This window comes from Schistocerca americana, chromosome 3, assembly GCF_021461395.2.
Source record: "Schistocerca americana isolate TAMUIC-IGC-003095 chromosome 3, iqSchAmer2.1, whole genome shotgun sequence".
Classification (NCBI taxonomy): domain Eukaryota; kingdom Metazoa; phylum Arthropoda; class Insecta; order Orthoptera; family Acrididae; genus Schistocerca; species Schistocerca americana.
Genome location: NC_060121.1, coordinates 896303785 through 896317745, shown reverse-complemented (window position 1 = coordinate 896317745; position 13961 = coordinate 896303785). Strand labels below are relative to the sequence as shown.

General features: G+C 52.3%; 29 non-coding genes across 29 annotated transcripts; 23 read left to right on the top strand and 6 right to left on the bottom strand.

Annotated features, from left to right (window-relative positions):
- The first annotated feature begins 206 nt into the window (after positions 1-206).
- On the top strand, positions 207-278 carry Trnae-uuc. The gene has a single exon. It is a non-coding gene; the product is annotated as a tRNA-Glu (tRNA).
- Positions 279-574: 296 nt separating this feature from the next.
- Trnak-uuu lies at positions 575-647 on the top strand. Its single transcript has one exon. It is a non-coding gene; the product is annotated as a tRNA-Lys (tRNA).
- Positions 648-786: 139 nt separating this feature from the next.
- Positions 787-868, top strand: Trnas-aga. Its single transcript has one exon. It is a non-coding gene; the product is annotated as a tRNA-Ser (tRNA).
- Positions 869-1133: 265 nt separating this feature from the next.
- Trnag-ucc lies at positions 1134-1205 on the bottom strand. The gene has a single exon. It is a non-coding gene; the product is annotated as a tRNA-Gly (tRNA).
- A 988-nt stretch (positions 1206-2193) lies between these two features.
- Positions 2194-2266, top strand: Trnam-cau. Its single transcript has one exon. It is a non-coding gene; the product is annotated as a tRNA-Met (tRNA).
- A 308-nt stretch (positions 2267-2574) lies between these two features.
- Trnae-uuc lies at positions 2575-2646 on the top strand. The gene has a single exon. It is a non-coding gene; the product is annotated as a tRNA-Glu (tRNA).
- A 296-nt stretch (positions 2647-2942) lies between these two features.
- Positions 2943-3015, top strand: Trnak-uuu. Its single transcript has one exon. It is a non-coding gene; the product is annotated as a tRNA-Lys (tRNA).
- A 139-nt stretch (positions 3016-3154) lies between these two features.
- Trnas-aga lies at positions 3155-3236 on the top strand. The gene has a single exon. It is a non-coding gene; the product is annotated as a tRNA-Ser (tRNA).
- A 265-nt stretch (positions 3237-3501) lies between these two features.
- Positions 3502-3573, bottom strand: Trnag-ucc. The gene has a single exon. It is a non-coding gene; the product is annotated as a tRNA-Gly (tRNA).
- Positions 3574-4560: 987 nt separating this feature from the next.
- On the top strand, positions 4561-4633 carry Trnam-cau. The gene has a single exon. It is a non-coding gene; the product is annotated as a tRNA-Met (tRNA).
- Positions 4634-4941: 308 nt separating this feature from the next.
- On the top strand, positions 4942-5013 carry Trnae-uuc. Its single transcript has one exon. It is a non-coding gene; the product is annotated as a tRNA-Glu (tRNA).
- Positions 5014-5309: 296 nt separating this feature from the next.
- Trnak-uuu lies at positions 5310-5382 on the top strand. Its single transcript has one exon. It is a non-coding gene; the product is annotated as a tRNA-Lys (tRNA).
- A 139-nt stretch (positions 5383-5521) lies between these two features.
- Positions 5522-5603, top strand: Trnas-aga. Its single transcript has one exon. It is a non-coding gene; the product is annotated as a tRNA-Ser (tRNA).
- Positions 5604-5868: 265 nt separating this feature from the next.
- Trnag-ucc lies at positions 5869-5940 on the bottom strand. The gene has a single exon. It is a non-coding gene; the product is annotated as a tRNA-Gly (tRNA).
- A 982-nt stretch (positions 5941-6922) lies between these two features.
- On the top strand, positions 6923-6995 carry Trnam-cau. Its single transcript has one exon. It is a non-coding gene; the product is annotated as a tRNA-Met (tRNA).
- Positions 6996-7303: 308 nt separating this feature from the next.
- Positions 7304-7375, top strand: Trnae-uuc. Its single transcript has one exon. It is a non-coding gene; the product is annotated as a tRNA-Glu (tRNA).
- Positions 7376-7671: 296 nt separating this feature from the next.
- Trnak-uuu lies at positions 7672-7744 on the top strand. Its single transcript has one exon. It is a non-coding gene; the product is annotated as a tRNA-Lys (tRNA).
- Positions 7745-7883: 139 nt separating this feature from the next.
- On the top strand, positions 7884-7965 carry Trnas-aga. The gene has a single exon. It is a non-coding gene; the product is annotated as a tRNA-Ser (tRNA).
- Positions 7966-8230: 265 nt separating this feature from the next.
- On the bottom strand, positions 8231-8302 carry Trnag-ucc. The gene has a single exon. It is a non-coding gene; the product is annotated as a tRNA-Gly (tRNA).
- Positions 8303-9282: 980 nt separating this feature from the next.
- On the top strand, positions 9283-9355 carry Trnam-cau. The gene has a single exon. It is a non-coding gene; the product is annotated as a tRNA-Met (tRNA).
- A 308-nt stretch (positions 9356-9663) lies between these two features.
- Positions 9664-9735, top strand: Trnae-uuc. Its single transcript has one exon. It is a non-coding gene; the product is annotated as a tRNA-Glu (tRNA).
- A 296-nt stretch (positions 9736-10031) lies between these two features.
- On the top strand, positions 10032-10104 carry Trnak-uuu. Its single transcript has one exon. It is a non-coding gene; the product is annotated as a tRNA-Lys (tRNA).
- A 139-nt stretch (positions 10105-10243) lies between these two features.
- Positions 10244-10325, top strand: Trnas-aga. Its single transcript has one exon. It is a non-coding gene; the product is annotated as a tRNA-Ser (tRNA).
- Positions 10326-10601: 276 nt separating this feature from the next.
- On the bottom strand, positions 10602-10673 carry Trnag-ucc. Its single transcript has one exon. It is a non-coding gene; the product is annotated as a tRNA-Gly (tRNA).
- Positions 10674-11654: 981 nt separating this feature from the next.
- Positions 11655-11727, top strand: Trnam-cau. The gene has a single exon. It is a non-coding gene; the product is annotated as a tRNA-Met (tRNA).
- A 308-nt stretch (positions 11728-12035) lies between these two features.
- Positions 12036-12107, top strand: Trnae-uuc. The gene has a single exon. It is a non-coding gene; the product is annotated as a tRNA-Glu (tRNA).
- Positions 12108-12403: 296 nt separating this feature from the next.
- On the top strand, positions 12404-12476 carry Trnak-uuu. The gene has a single exon. It is a non-coding gene; the product is annotated as a tRNA-Lys (tRNA).
- Positions 12477-12615: 139 nt separating this feature from the next.
- On the top strand, positions 12616-12697 carry Trnas-aga. The gene has a single exon. It is a non-coding gene; the product is annotated as a tRNA-Ser (tRNA).
- Positions 12698-12973: 276 nt separating this feature from the next.
- Positions 12974-13045, bottom strand: Trnag-ucc. The gene has a single exon. It is a non-coding gene; the product is annotated as a tRNA-Gly (tRNA).
- Positions 13046-13961: the final 916 nt, after the last annotated feature.

Sequence of the window (13961 nt, the reverse complement as noted above, 5' to 3'; positions counted from 1 at the left end):
AATATGTTTATTTCCAATTATGACAACGTACAACTTTGATCTTTCTCTTCCCTTGTTAGGAGTAAAATAATGAATAGTCAATTTCGAGCTGTGCGCCATGCCAGTCTGTAGGCGCAAATATGCTCGCAAACGGAGAACTGCACTGAGTCCAGATTCAGCACGAAATACGAGAGGAGACGGAGAAAACCTCACGCTTATCGAACAAATCCGGTGTGGTCTAGTGGCTAGGATACCTGGCTTTCACCCAGGAGGCCCGGGTTCGATTCCCGGTACCGGAACGGAAGTTTTTGCGCACACAACGCTCCATGTTTTGGCCTTCGAACTGTCGTTTGTCGCCCACCTTCCGAAGCTTCGACCGAACGTAATCGGGAAAAACAGGCACGTGATGCAACTACTGTCGGCACCGGAATAAAGGGAGAAGAGGCACTGGTCCGCTGTTGGGCTGCTACCAGCGTCAGTGGGAAGTCGGTGAAGTCGCCAGTTGCGCCAGAAGCCAGAAATTACCGTAGTACGCCTACACACGCGTTCCAGTTATTTACATTGCTTGCAGCCGCTCCATCCACAACGAGCGTGAGCCCGGATAGCTCAGTCGGTAGAGCATTAGGCTTTTAACCTAAGGGTCCAGGGTTCAAGTCCCTGTCCGGGCGAAGATTTTTAACGTTTCCGTAATGGCTCGTCTCGTAGCGACGGTAGCCCTGCCGTAATCAGTGCACGGAGTTCGTTTCCTGTCAACATTCTGCGCAGACCGGTTGGGTTTTTCACGATTCCAGGGAAATTCCGTTACGAGCAGTCGTGGCCGAGTGGTTAAGGCGTCTGACTAGAAATCAGATTCCCTCTGGGAGCGTAGGTTCGAGTCCTACCGACTGCGTCGGTTTTTTCTTTTTTTGTTTAAGAACAACGAGCAGAAAATTTCGCAGATTGCCTGTCGTTTTGGTACCTCTCCACACCTCGCCTCTCACAGCCGTTTATAGTGCCTGTCCTTTTGATAAGGGCGAATTCCAAGCGTCAGCTTTCGCGTCAGCCGAGCAAAGTCGGGACATACTACAGGATGGCCTGCGTGGAGCTACGACAAAAAAAAACCTTCATTTAACAGCACGCGGCTCACATACTCATACGAAAAAACTAGCGCCACTTGCGGTGGCCGGGAATCGAACCCGGATCAACTGCTTGGAAGGCAACTATGCTCACCATTACACCACCACCGCACAGCCGCTGCTCGCAACGCCCCGCTGTGTCGGCTTCCTGCCCGCCAGCAGCGGCCCACGGTGATAGTAGCTGCAGGCGCTTTACGAGGTAGGAGGGTGCATCCACACGCATTCGGGTAGCGCCTCCACGCACGCTGCGTCTTTGGACAAGACTAGTCGCCGCGGCCGCAAGGTTACTCACACGATAGAGATGAGCATTCGTTTTAAGGCAGTGTAGTGGAGCACTCCGCGTGTGTAGCACTTTTTTCGGTTGTATCCGACGTCGCTGGGTGGCAATCCCACTTTCCCCTGCAGAAAAGTGCTCGGGAAGCACGGGCAGCTTGTCGAGCATCGGTGGTTCAATGGCATGTGCCTCAGTAGTGCAGTAGGCAGCGCGTAAGTCTCATAATCTTAAGGCTTGCCGGCACGATAGCTCAGCGTGTTCGGTCTGAGAGTTATCTGCCCTCTGTAATAGAACACCGAGTCAACGATGAACTTGAACGGGCGCCATCGGACGTCCGCCCCTAACAAATGCAACGAAAGAAATGGGAACAAAAAAAAAAAAAAAAAAAAAATTGGTGAATGCTCGCTTAGCATGCGGACGGCTCGGGTTCGATTCCCGGCCGATGCATCGTTCTGCTGTTCTCGCTATAATGCTGCCGCGCCGATTCCTCGCCTGAGCTGCGTCAGCCTCAGGAATGTATAGCAGGATTCGCTGTGAGAAGAACCATACACGCAGCACGCAATAGACCGTACTTGAACGGTCGCGTGCTATTTCTGAACTCTGACGTCGGCCTGGCCCAACAGGCCGCTGTGTTCAGGTGCCGCAAGGGCGATGTACTGTAACCTCGGGCAGTGCTGCGTTCCGTTGAAAAAGCTTGCGGCAGCAGTTTAATCTAGCAAGTAGGGAAAGCACGTGTAGCAACACAACAGATTCTTGAGAAAGCGCAAACTGTCTATCTCTAATATGAGAGACTTACCAAGTATCCTGTAACGTTACTTGCAACGTGCCTCGGTAGCGCAGTAGGTAGCGCGTAAGTCTCATAATCTTAAGGTCGTGAGTTCGATCCTCAGCCGGGGCATTTAATTTGCTGTACATCATGGCTGAATTAACGGCGTTGCTGTTGCTAGGGAACGAACTTAATTGTCGTTCGTTATCCACAAGGAGTCTACGCCTCAGCGTCAATATGTTTATTTCCAATTATGACAACGTACAACTTTGATCTTTCTCTTCCCTTGTTAGGAGTAAAATAATGAATAGTCAATTTCGAGCTGTGCGCCATGCCAGTCTGTAGGCGCAAATATGCTCGCAAACGGAGAACTGCACTGAGTCCAGATTCAGCACGAAATACGAGAGGAGACGGAGAAAACCTCACGCTTATCGAACAAATCCGGTGTGGTCTAGTGGCTAGGATACCTGGCTTTCACCCAGGAGGCCCGGGTTCGATTCCCGGTACCGGAACGGAAGTTTTTGCGCACACAACGCTCCATGTTTTGGCCTTCGAACTGTCGTTTGTCGCCCACCTTCCGAAGCTTCGACCGAACGTAATCGGGGAAAACAGGCACGTGATGCAACTACTGTCGGCACCGGAATAAAGGGAGAAGAGGCACTGGTCCGCTGTTGGGCTGCTACCAGCGTCAGTGGGAAGTCGGTGAAGTCGCCAGTTGCGCCAGAAGCCAGAAATTACCGTAGTACGCCTACACACGCGTTCCAGTTATTTACATTGCTTGCAGCCGCTCCATCCACAACGAGCGTGAGCCCGGATAGCTCAGTCGGTAGAGCATTAGGCTTTTAACCTAAGGGTCCAGGGTTCAAGTCCCTGTCCGGGCGAAGATTTTTAACGTTTCCGTAATGGCTCGTCTCGTAGCGACGGTAGCCCTGCCGTAATCAGTGCACGGAGTTCGTTTCCTGTCAACATTCTGCGCAGACCGGTTGGGTTTTTCACGATTCCAGGGAAATTCCGTTACGAGCAGTCGTGGCCGAGTGGTTAAGGCGTCTGACTAGAAATCAGATTCCCTCTGGGAGCGTAGGTTCGAGTCCTACCGACTGCGTCGGTTTTTTCTTTTTTTGTTTAAGAACAACGAGCAGAAAATTTCGCAGATTGCCTGTCGTTTTGGTACCTCTCCACACCTCGCCTCTCACAGCCGTTTATAGTGCCTGTCCTTTTGATAAGGGCGAATTCCAAGCGTCAGCTTTCGCGTCAGCCGAGCAAAGTCGGGACATACTACAGGATGGCCTGCGTGGAGCTACGACAAAAAAAAACCTTCATTTAACAGCACGCGGCTCACATACTCATACGAAAAAACTAGCGCCACTTGCGGTGGCCGGGAATCGAACCCGGATCAACTGCTTGGAAGGCAACTATGCTCACCATTACACCACCACCGCACAGCCGCTGCTCGCAACGCCCCGCTGTGTCGGCTTCCTGCCCGCCAGCAGCGGCCCACGGTGATAGTAGCTGCAGGCGCTTTACGAGGTAGGAGGGTGCATCCACACGCATTCGGGTAGCGCCTCCACGCACGCTGCGTCTTTGGACCAGACTAGTCGCCGCGGCCGCAAGGTTACTCACACGATAGAGATGAGCATTCGTTTTAAGGCAGTGTAGTGGAGCACTCCGCGTGTGTAGCACTTTTTTCGGTTGTATCCGACGTCGCTGGGTGGCAATCCCACTTTCCCCTGCAGAAAAGTGCTCGGGAAGCACGGGCAGCTTGTCGAGCATCGGTGGTTCAATGGCATGTGCCTCAGTAGTGCAGTAGGCAGCGCGTAAGTCTCATAATCTTAAGGCTTGCCGGCACGATAGCTCAGCGTGTTCGGTCTGAGAGTTATCTGCCCTCTGTAATAGAACACCGAGTCAACGATGAACTTGAACGGGCGCCATCGGACGTCCGCCCCTAACAAATGCAACGAAAGAAATGGGAACAAAAAAAAAAAAAAAAAAAAATTGGTGAATGCTCGCTTAGCATGCGGACGTCTCGGGTTCGATTCCCGGCCGATGCATCGTTCTGCTGTTCTCGCTATAATGCTGCCGCGCCGATTCCTCGCCTGAGCTGCGTCAGCCTCAGGAATGTATAGCAGGATTCGCTGTGAGAAGAACCATACACGCAGCACGCAATAGACCGTACTTGAACGGTCGCGTGCTATTTCTGAACTCTGACGTCGGCCTGGCCCAACAGGCCGCTGTGTTCAGGTGCCGCAAGGGCGATGTACTGTAACCTCGGGCAGTGCTGCGTTCCGTTGAAAAAGCTTGCGGCAGCAGTTTAATCTAGCAAGTAGGGAAAGCACGTGTAGCAACACAACAGATTCTTGAGAAAGCGCAAACTGTCTATCTCTAATATGAGAGACTTACCAAGTATCCTGTAACGTTACTTGCAACGTGCCTCGGTAGCGCAGTAGGTAGCGCGTAAGTCTCATAATCTTAAGGTCGTGAGTTCGATCCTCACCCGGGGCATTTAATTTGCTGTACATCATGGCTGAATTAACGGCGTTGCTGTTGCTAGGGAACGAACTTAATTGTCGTTCGTTATCCACAAGGAGTCTACGCCTCAGCGTCAATATGTTTATTTCCAATTATGACAACGTACAACTTTGATCTTTCTCTTCCCTAGTTAGGAGTAAAATAATGAATAGTCAATTTCGAGCTGTGCGCCATGCCAGTCTGTAGGCGCAAATATGCTCGCAAACGGAGAACTGCACTGAGTCCAGATTCAGCACGAAATACGAGAGGAGACGGAGAAAACCTCACGCTTATCGAACAAATCCGGTGTGGTCTAGTGGCTAGGATACCTGGCTTTCACCCAGGAGGCCCGGGTTCGATTCCCGGTACCGGAACGGAAGTTTTTGCGCACACAACGCTCCATGTTTTGGCCTTCGAACTGTCGTTTGTCGCCCACCTTCCGAAGCTTCGACCGAACGTAATCGGGAAAAACAGGCACGTGATGCAACTACTGTCGGCACCGGAATAAAGGGAGAAGAGGCACTGGTCCGCTGTTGGGCTGCTACCAGCGTCAATGGGAAGTCGGTGAAGTCGCCAGTTGCGCCAGAAGCCAGAAATTACCGTAGTACGCCTACACACGCGTTCCAGTTATTTACATTGCTTGCAGCCGCTCCATCCACAACGAGCGTGAGCCCGGATAGCTCAGTCGGTAGAGCATTAGGCTTTTAACCTAAGGGTCCAGGGTTCAAGTCCCTGTCCGGGCGAAGATTTTTAACGTTTCCGTAATGGCTCGTCTCGTAGCGACGGTAGCCCTGCCGTAATCAGTGCACGGAGTTCGTTTCCTGTCAACATTCTGCGCAGACCGGTTGGGTTTTTCACGATTCCAGGGAAATTCCGTTACGAGCAGTCGTGGCCGAGTGGTTAAGGCGTCTGACTAGAAATCAGATTCCCTCTGGGAGCGTAGGTTCGAGTCCTACCGACTGCGTCGGTTTTTTCTTTTTTTGTTTAAGAACAACGAGCAGAAAATTTCGCAGATTGCCTGTCGTTTTGGTACCTCTCCACACCTCGCCTCTCACAGCCGTTTATAGTGCCTGTCCTTTTGATAAGGGCGAATTCCAAGCGTCAGCTTTCGCGTCAGCCGAGCAAAGTCGGGACATACTACAGGATGGCCTGCGTGGAGCTACGACAAAAAAAAACCTTCATTTAACAGCACGCGGCTCACATACTCATACGAAAAAACTAGCGCCACTTGCGGTGGCCGGGAATCGAACCCGGATCAACTGCTTGGAAGGCAACTATGCTCACCATTACACCACCACCGCACAGCCGCTGCTCGCAACGCCCCGCTGTGTCGGCTTCCTGCCCGCCAGCAGCGGCCCACGGTGATAGTAGCTGCAGGCGCTTTACGAGGTAGGAGGGTGCATCCACACGCATTCGGGTAGCGCCTCCACGCACGCTGCGTCTTTGGACCAGACTAGTCGCCGCGGCCGCAAGGTTACTCACACGATAGAGATGAGCATTCGTTTTAAGGCAGTGTAGTGGAGCACTCCGCGTGTGTAGCACTTTTTTCGGTTGTATCCGACGTCGCTGGGTGGCAATCCCACTTTCCCCTGCAGAAAAGTGCTCGGGAAGCACGGGCAGCTTGTCGAGCATCGGTGGTTCAATGGCATGTGCCTCAGTAGTGCAGTAGGCAGCGCGTAAGTCTCATAATCTTAAGGCTTGCCGGCACGATAGCTCAGCGTGTTCGGTCTGAGAGTTATCTGCCCTCTGTAATAGAACACCGAGTCAACGATGAACTTGAACGGGCGCCATCGGACGTCCGCCCCTAACAAATGCAACGAAAGAAATGGGAACAAAAAAAAAAAAAAAATTGGTGAATGCTCGCTTAGCATGCGGACGGCTCGGGTTCGATTCCCGGCCGATGCATCGTTCTGCTGTTCTCGCTATAATGCTGCCGCGCCGATTCCTCGCCTGAGCTGCGTCAGCCTCAGGAATGTATAGCAGGATTCGCTGTGAGAAGAACCATACACGCAGCACGCAATAGACCGTACTTGAACGGTCGCGTGCTATTTCTGAACTCTGACGTCGGCCTGGCCCAACAGGCCGCTGTGTTCAGGTGCCGCAAGGGCGATGTACTGTAACCTCGGGCAGTGCTGCGTTCCGTTGAAAAAGCTTGCGGCAGCAGTTTAATCTAGCAAGTAGGGAAAGCACGTGTAGCAACACAACAGATTCTTGAGAAAGCGCAAACTGTCTATCTCTAATATGAGAGACTTACCAAGTATCCTGTAACGTTACTTGCAACGTGCCTCGGTAGCGCAGTAGGTAGCGCGTAAGTCTCATAATCTTAAGGTCGTGAGTTCGATCCTCACCCGGGGCATTTAATTTGCTGTACATCATGGCTGAATTAACGGCGTTGCTGTTGCTAGGGAACGAACTTAATTGTCGTTCGTTATCCACAAGGAGTCTACGCCTCAGCGTCAATATGTTTATTTCCAATTATGACAACGTACAACTTTGATCTTTCTCTTCCCTTGTTAGGAGTAAAATAATGAATAGTCAATTTCGAGCTGTGCGCCATGCCAGTCTGTAGGCGCAAATATGCTCGCAAACGGAGAACTGCACTGAGTCCAGATTCAGCACGAAATACGAGAGGAGACGGAGAAAACCTCACGCTTATCGAACAAATCCGGTGTGGTCTAGTGGCTAGGATACCTGGCTTTCACCCAGGAGGCCCGGGTTCGATTCCCGGTACCGGAACGGAAGTTTTTGCGCACACAACGCTCCATGTTTTGGCCTTCGAACTGTCGTTTGTCGCCCACCTTCCGAAGCTTCGACCGAACGTAATCGGGAAAAACAGGCACGTGATGCAACTACTGTCGGCACCGGAATAAAGGGAGAAGAGGCACTGGTCCGCTGTTGGGCTGCTACCAGCGTCAGTGGGAAGTCGGTGAAGTCGCCAGTTGCGCCAGAAGCCAGAAATTACCGTAGTACGCCTACACACGCGTTCCAGTTATTTACATTGCTTGCAGCCGCTCCATCCACAACGAGCGTGAGCCCGGATAGCTCAGTCGGTAGAGCATTAGGCTTTTAACCTAAGGGTCCAGGGTTCAAGTCCCTGTCCGGGCGAAGATTTTTAACGTTTCCGTAATGGCTCGTCTCGTAGCGACGGTAGCCCTGCCGTAATCAGTGCACGGAGTTCGTTTCCTGTCAACATTCTGCGCAGACCGGTTGGGTTTTTCACGATTCCAGGGAAATTCCGTTACGAGCAGTCGTGGCCGAGTGGTTAAGGCGTCTGACTAGAAATCAGATTCCCTCTGGGAGCGTAGGTTCGAGTCCTACCGACTGCGTCGGTTTTTTCTTTTTTTGTTTAAGAACAACGAGCAGAAAATTTCGCAGATTGCCTGTCGTTTTGGTACCTCTCCACACCTCGCCTCTCACAGCCGTTTATAGTGCCTGTCCTTTTGATAAGGGCGAATTCCAAGCGTCAGCTTTCGCGTCAGCCGAGCAAAGTCGGGACATACTACAGGATGGCCTGCGTGGAGCTACGACAAAAAAAAACCTTCATTTAACAGCACGCGGCTCACACACTCATACGAAAAAACTAGCGCCACTTGCGGTGGCCGGGAATCGAACCCGGATCAACTGCTTGGAAGGCAACTATGCTCACCATTACACCACCACCGCACAGCCGCTGCTCCCAACGCCCCGCTGTGTCGGCTTCCTGCCCGCCAGCAGCGGCCCACGGTGATAGTAGCTGCAGGCGCTTTACGAGGTAGGAGGGTGCATCCACACGCATTCGGGTAGCGCCTCCACGCACGCTGCGTCTTTGGACAAGACTAGTCGCCGCGGCCGCAAGGTTACTCACACGATAGAGATGAGCATTCGTTTTAAGGCAGTGTAGTGGAGCACTCCGCGTCTGTAGCACTTTTTTCGGTTGTATCCGACGTCGCTGGGTGGCAATCCCACTTTCCCCTGCAGAAAAGTGCTCGGGAAGCACGGGCAGCTTGTCGAGCATCGGTGGTTCAATGGCATGTGCCTCAGTAGTGCAGTAGGCAGCGCGTAAGTCTTATAATCTTAAGGCTTGCCGGCACGATAGCTCAGCGTGTTCGGTCTGACAGTTATCTGCCCTCTGTAATAAAACACCGAGTCAACGATGAACTTGAACGGGCGCCATCGGACGTCCGCCCCTAACAAATGCAACGAAAGAAATGGGAACAAAAAAAAAAAGAATTGGTGAATGCTCGCTTAGCATGCGGACGGCTCGGGTTCGATTCCCGGCCGATGCATCGTTCTGCTGTTCTCGCTATAATGCTGCCGCGCCGATTCCTCGCCTGAGCTGCGTCAGCCTCAGGAATGTATAGCAAGATTCGCTGTGAGGAGAACCATACACGCAGCACGCAATGGACCGTACTTGAACGGTCGCGTGCTATTTCTGAACTCTGACGTCGGCCTGGCCCAACAGGCCGCTGTGTTCAGGTGCCGCAAGGGCGATGTACTGTAACCTCGGGCAGTGCTGCGTTCCGTTGAAAAAGCTTGCGGCAGCAGTTTAATCTAGCAAGTAGGGAAAGCACGTGTAGCAACACAACAGATTCTTGAGAAAGCGCAAACTGTCTATCTCTAATATGAGAGACTTGCCAAGTTTCCTGTAACGTTACTTGCAACGTGCCTCGGTAGCGCAGTAGGTAGCGCGTAAGTCTCATAATCTTAAGGTCGTGAGTTCGATCCTCAGCCGGGGCATTTAATTTGCTGTACATCATGGCTGAATTAACGGCGTTGCTGTTGCTAGGGAACGAACTTAATTGTCGTTCGTTATCCACAAGGAGTCTACGCCTCAGCGTCAATATGTTTATTTCCAATTATGACAACGTACAACTTTGATCTTTCTCTTCCCTTGTTAGGAGTAAAATAATGAATAGTCAATTTCGAGCTGTGCGCCATGCCAGTCTGTAGGCGCAAATATGCTCGCAAACGGAGAACTGCACTGAGTCCAGATTCAGCACGAAATACGAGAGGAGACGGAGAAAACCTCACGCTTATCGAATAAATCCGGTGTGGTCTAGTGGCTAGGATACCTGGCTTTCACCCAGGAGGCCCGGGTTCGATTCCCGGTACCGGAACGGAAGTTTTTGCGCACACAACGCTCCATGTTTTGGCCTTCGAACTGTCGTTTGTCGCCCACCTTCCGAAGCTTCGACCGAACGTAATCGGGGAAAACAGGCACGTGATGCAACTACTGTCGGCACCGGAATAAAGGGAGAAGAGGCACTGGTCCGCTGTTGGGCTGCTACCAGCGTCAGCGGGAAGTCGGTGAAGTCGCCAGTTGCGCCAGAAGCCAGAAATTACCGTAGTACGCCTACACACGCGTTCCAGTTATTTACATTGCTTGCAGCCGCTCCATCCACAACGAGCGTGAGCCCGGATAGCTCAGTCGGTAGAGCATTAGGCTTTTAACCTAAGGGTCCAGGGTTCAAGTCCCTGTCCGGGCGAAGATTTTTAACGTTTCCGTAATGGCTCGTCTCGTAGCGACGGTAGCCCTGCCGTAATCAGTGCACGGAGTTCGTTTCCTGTCAACATTCTGCGCAGACCGGTTGGGTTTTTCACGATTCCAGGGAAATTCCGTTACGAGCAGTCGTGGCCGAGTGGTTAAGGCGTCTGACTAGAAATCAGATTCCCTCTGGGAGCGTAGGTTCGAGTCCTACCGACTGCGTCGGTTTTTTCTTTTTTTGTTTAAGAACAACGAGCAGAAAATTTCGCAGATTGCCTGTCGTTTTGGTACCTCTCCACACCTCGCCTCTCACAGCCGTTTATAGTGCCTGTCCTTTTGATAAGGGCGAATTCCAAGCGTCAGCTTTCGCGTCAGCCGAGCAAAGTCGGGACAAGTCGGGACATACTACAGGATGGCCTGCGTGGAGCTACGACAAAAAAAAAACCTTCATTTAACAGCACGCGGCTCACATACTCATACGAAAAAACTAGCGCCACTTGCGGTGGCCGGGAATCGAACCCGGATCAACTGCTTGGAAGGCAACTATGCTCACCATTACACCACCACCGCACAGCCGCTGCTCGCAACGCCCCGCTGTGTCGGCTTCCTGCCCGCCAGCAGCGGCCCACGGTGATAGTAGCTGCAGGCGCTTTACGAGGTAGGAGGGTGCATCCACACGCATTCGGGTAGCGCCTCCACGCACGCTGCGTCTTTGGACAAGACTAGTCGCCGCGGCCGCAAGGTTACTCACACGATAGAGATGAGCATTCGTTTTAAGGCAGTGTAGTGGAGCACTCCGCGTCTGTAGCACTTTTTTCGGTTGTATCCGACGTCGCTGGGTGGCAATCCCACTTTCCCCTGCAGAAAAGTGCTCGGGAAGCACGGGCAGCTTGTCGAGCATCGGTGGTTCAATGGCATGTGCCTCAGTAGTGCAGTAGGCAGCGCGTAAGTCTTATAATCTTAAGGCTTGCCGGCGCGATAGCTCAGCGTGTTCGGTCTGACAGTTATCTGCCCTCTGTAATAAAACACCGAGTCAACGATGAACTTGAACGGGCGCCATCGGACGTCCGCCCCTAACAAATGCAACGAAAGAAATGGGAACAAAAAAAAAAAAGAATTGGTGAATGCTCGCTTAGCATGCGGACGGCTCGGGTTCGATTCCCGGCCGATGCATCGTTCTGCTGTTCTCGCTATAATGCTGCCGCGCCGATTCCTCGCCTGAGCTGCGTCAGCCTCAGGAATGTATAGCAAGATTCGCTGTGAGGAGAACCATACACGCAGCACGCAATGGACCGTACTTGAACGGTCGCGTGCTATTTCTGAACTCTGACGTCGGCCTGGCCCAACAGGCCGCTGTGTTCAGGTGCCGCAAGGGCGATGTACTGTAACCTCGGGCAGTGCTGCGTTCCGTTGAAAAAGCTTGCGGCAGCAGTTTAATCTAGCAAGTAGGGAAAGCACGTGTAGCAACACAACAGATTCTTGAGAAAGCGCAAACTGTCTATCTCTAATATGAGAGACTTGCCAAGTTTCCTGTAACGTTACTTGCAACGTGCCTCGGTAGCGCAGTAGGTAGCGCGTAAGTCTCATAATCTTAAGGTCGTGAGTTCGATCCTCAGCCGGGGCATTTAATTTGCTGTACATCATGGCTGAATTAACGGCGTTGCTGTTGCTAGGGAACGAACTTAATTGTCGTTCGTTATCCACAAGGAGTCTACGCCTCAGCGTCAATATGTTTATTTCCAATTATGACAACGTACAACTTTGATCTTTCTCTTCCCTTGTTAGGAGTAAAATAATGAATAGTCAATTTCGAGCTGTGCGCCATGCCAGTCTGTAGGCGCAAATATGCTCGCAAACGGAGAACTGCACTGAGTCCAGATTCAGCACGAAATACGAGAGGAGACGGAGAAAACCTCACGCTTATCGAATAAATCCGGTGTGGTCTAGTGGCTAGGATACCTGGCTTTCACCCAGGAGGCCCGGGTTCGATTCCCGGTACCGGAACGGAAGTTTTTGCGCACACAACGCTCCATGTTTTGGCCTTCGAACTGTCGTTTGTCGCCCACCTTCCGAAGCTTCGACCGAACGTAATCGGGGAAAACAGGCACGTGATGCAACTACTGTCGGCACCGGAATAAAGGGAGAAGAGGCACTGGTCCGCTGTTGGGCTGCTACCAGCGTCAGCGGGAAGTCGGTGAAGTCGCCAGTTGCGCCAGAAGCCAGAAATTACCGTAGTACGCCTACACACGCGTTCCAGTTATTTACATTGCTTGCAGCCGCTCCATCCACAACGAGCGTGAGCCCGGATAGCTCAGTCGGTAGAGCATTAGGCTTTTAACCTAAGGGTCCAGGGTTCAAGTCCCTGTCCGGGCGAAGATTTTTAACGTTTCCGTAATGGCTCGTCTCGTAGCGACGGTAGCCCTGCCGTAATCAGTGCACGGAGTTCGTTTCCTGTCAACATTCTGCGCAGACCGGTTGGGTTTTTCACGATTCCAGGGAAATTCCGTTACGAGCAGTCGTGGCCGAGTGGTTAAGGCGTCTGACTAGAAATCAGATTCCCTCTGGGAGCGTAGGTTCGAGTCCTACCGACTGCGTCGGTTTTTTCTTTTTTTGTTTAAGAACAACGAGCAGAAAATTTCGCAGATTGCCTGTCGTTTTGGTACCTCTCCACACCTCGCCTCTCACAGCCGTTTATAGTGCCTGTCCTTTTGATAAGGGCGAATTCCAAGCGTCAGCTTTCGCGTCAGCCGAGCAAAGTCGGGACAAGTCGGGACATACTACAGGATGGCCTGCGTGGAGCTACGACAAAAAAAAAACCTTCATTTAACAGCACGCGGCTCACATACTCATACGAAAAAACTAGCGCCACTTGCGGTGGCCGGGAATCGAACCCGGATCAACTGCTTGGAAGGCAACTATGCTCACCATTACACCACCACCGCACAGCCGCTGCTCGCAACGCCCCGCTGTGTCGGCTTCCTGCCCGCCAGCAGCGGCCCACGGTGATAGTAGCTGCAGGCGCTTTACGAGGTAGGAGGGTGCATCCACACGCATTCGGGTAGCGCCTCCACGCACGCTGCGTCTTTGGACAAGACTAGTCGCCGCGGCCGCAAGGTTACTCACACGATAGAGATGAGCATTCGTTTTAAGGCAGTGTAGTGGAGCACTCCGCGTCTGTAGCACTTTTTTCGGTTGTATCCGACGTCGCTGGGTGGCAATCCCACTTTCCCCTGCAGAAAAGTGCTCGGGAAGCACGGGCAGCTTGTCGAGCATCGGTGGTTCAATGGCATGTGCCTCAGTAGTGCAGTAGGCAGCGCGTAAGTCTTATAATCTTAAGGCTTGCCGGCACGATAGCTCAGCGTGTTCGGTCTGACAGTTATCTGCCCTCTGTAATAAAACACCGAGTCAACGATGAACTTGAACGGGCGCCATCGGACGTCCGCCCCTAACAAATGCAACGAAAGAAATGGGAACAAAAAAAAAAAAGAATTGGTGAATGCTCGCTTAGCATGCGGACGGCTCGGGTTCGATTCCCGGCCGATGCATCGTTCTGCTGTTCTCGCTATAATGCTGCCGCGCCGATTCCTCGCCTGAGCTGCGTCAGCCTCAGGAATGTATAGCAAGATTCGCTGTGAGGAGAACCATACACGCAGCACGCAATGGACCGTACTTGAACGGTCGCGTGCTATTTCTGAACTCTGACGTCGGCCTGGCCCAACAGGCCGCTGTGTTCAGGTGCCGCAAGGGCGATGTACTGTAACCTCGGGCAGTGCTGCGTTCCGTTGAAAAAGCTTGCGGCAGCAGTTTAATCTAGCAAGTAGGGAAAGCACGTGTAGCAACACAACAGATTCTTGAGAA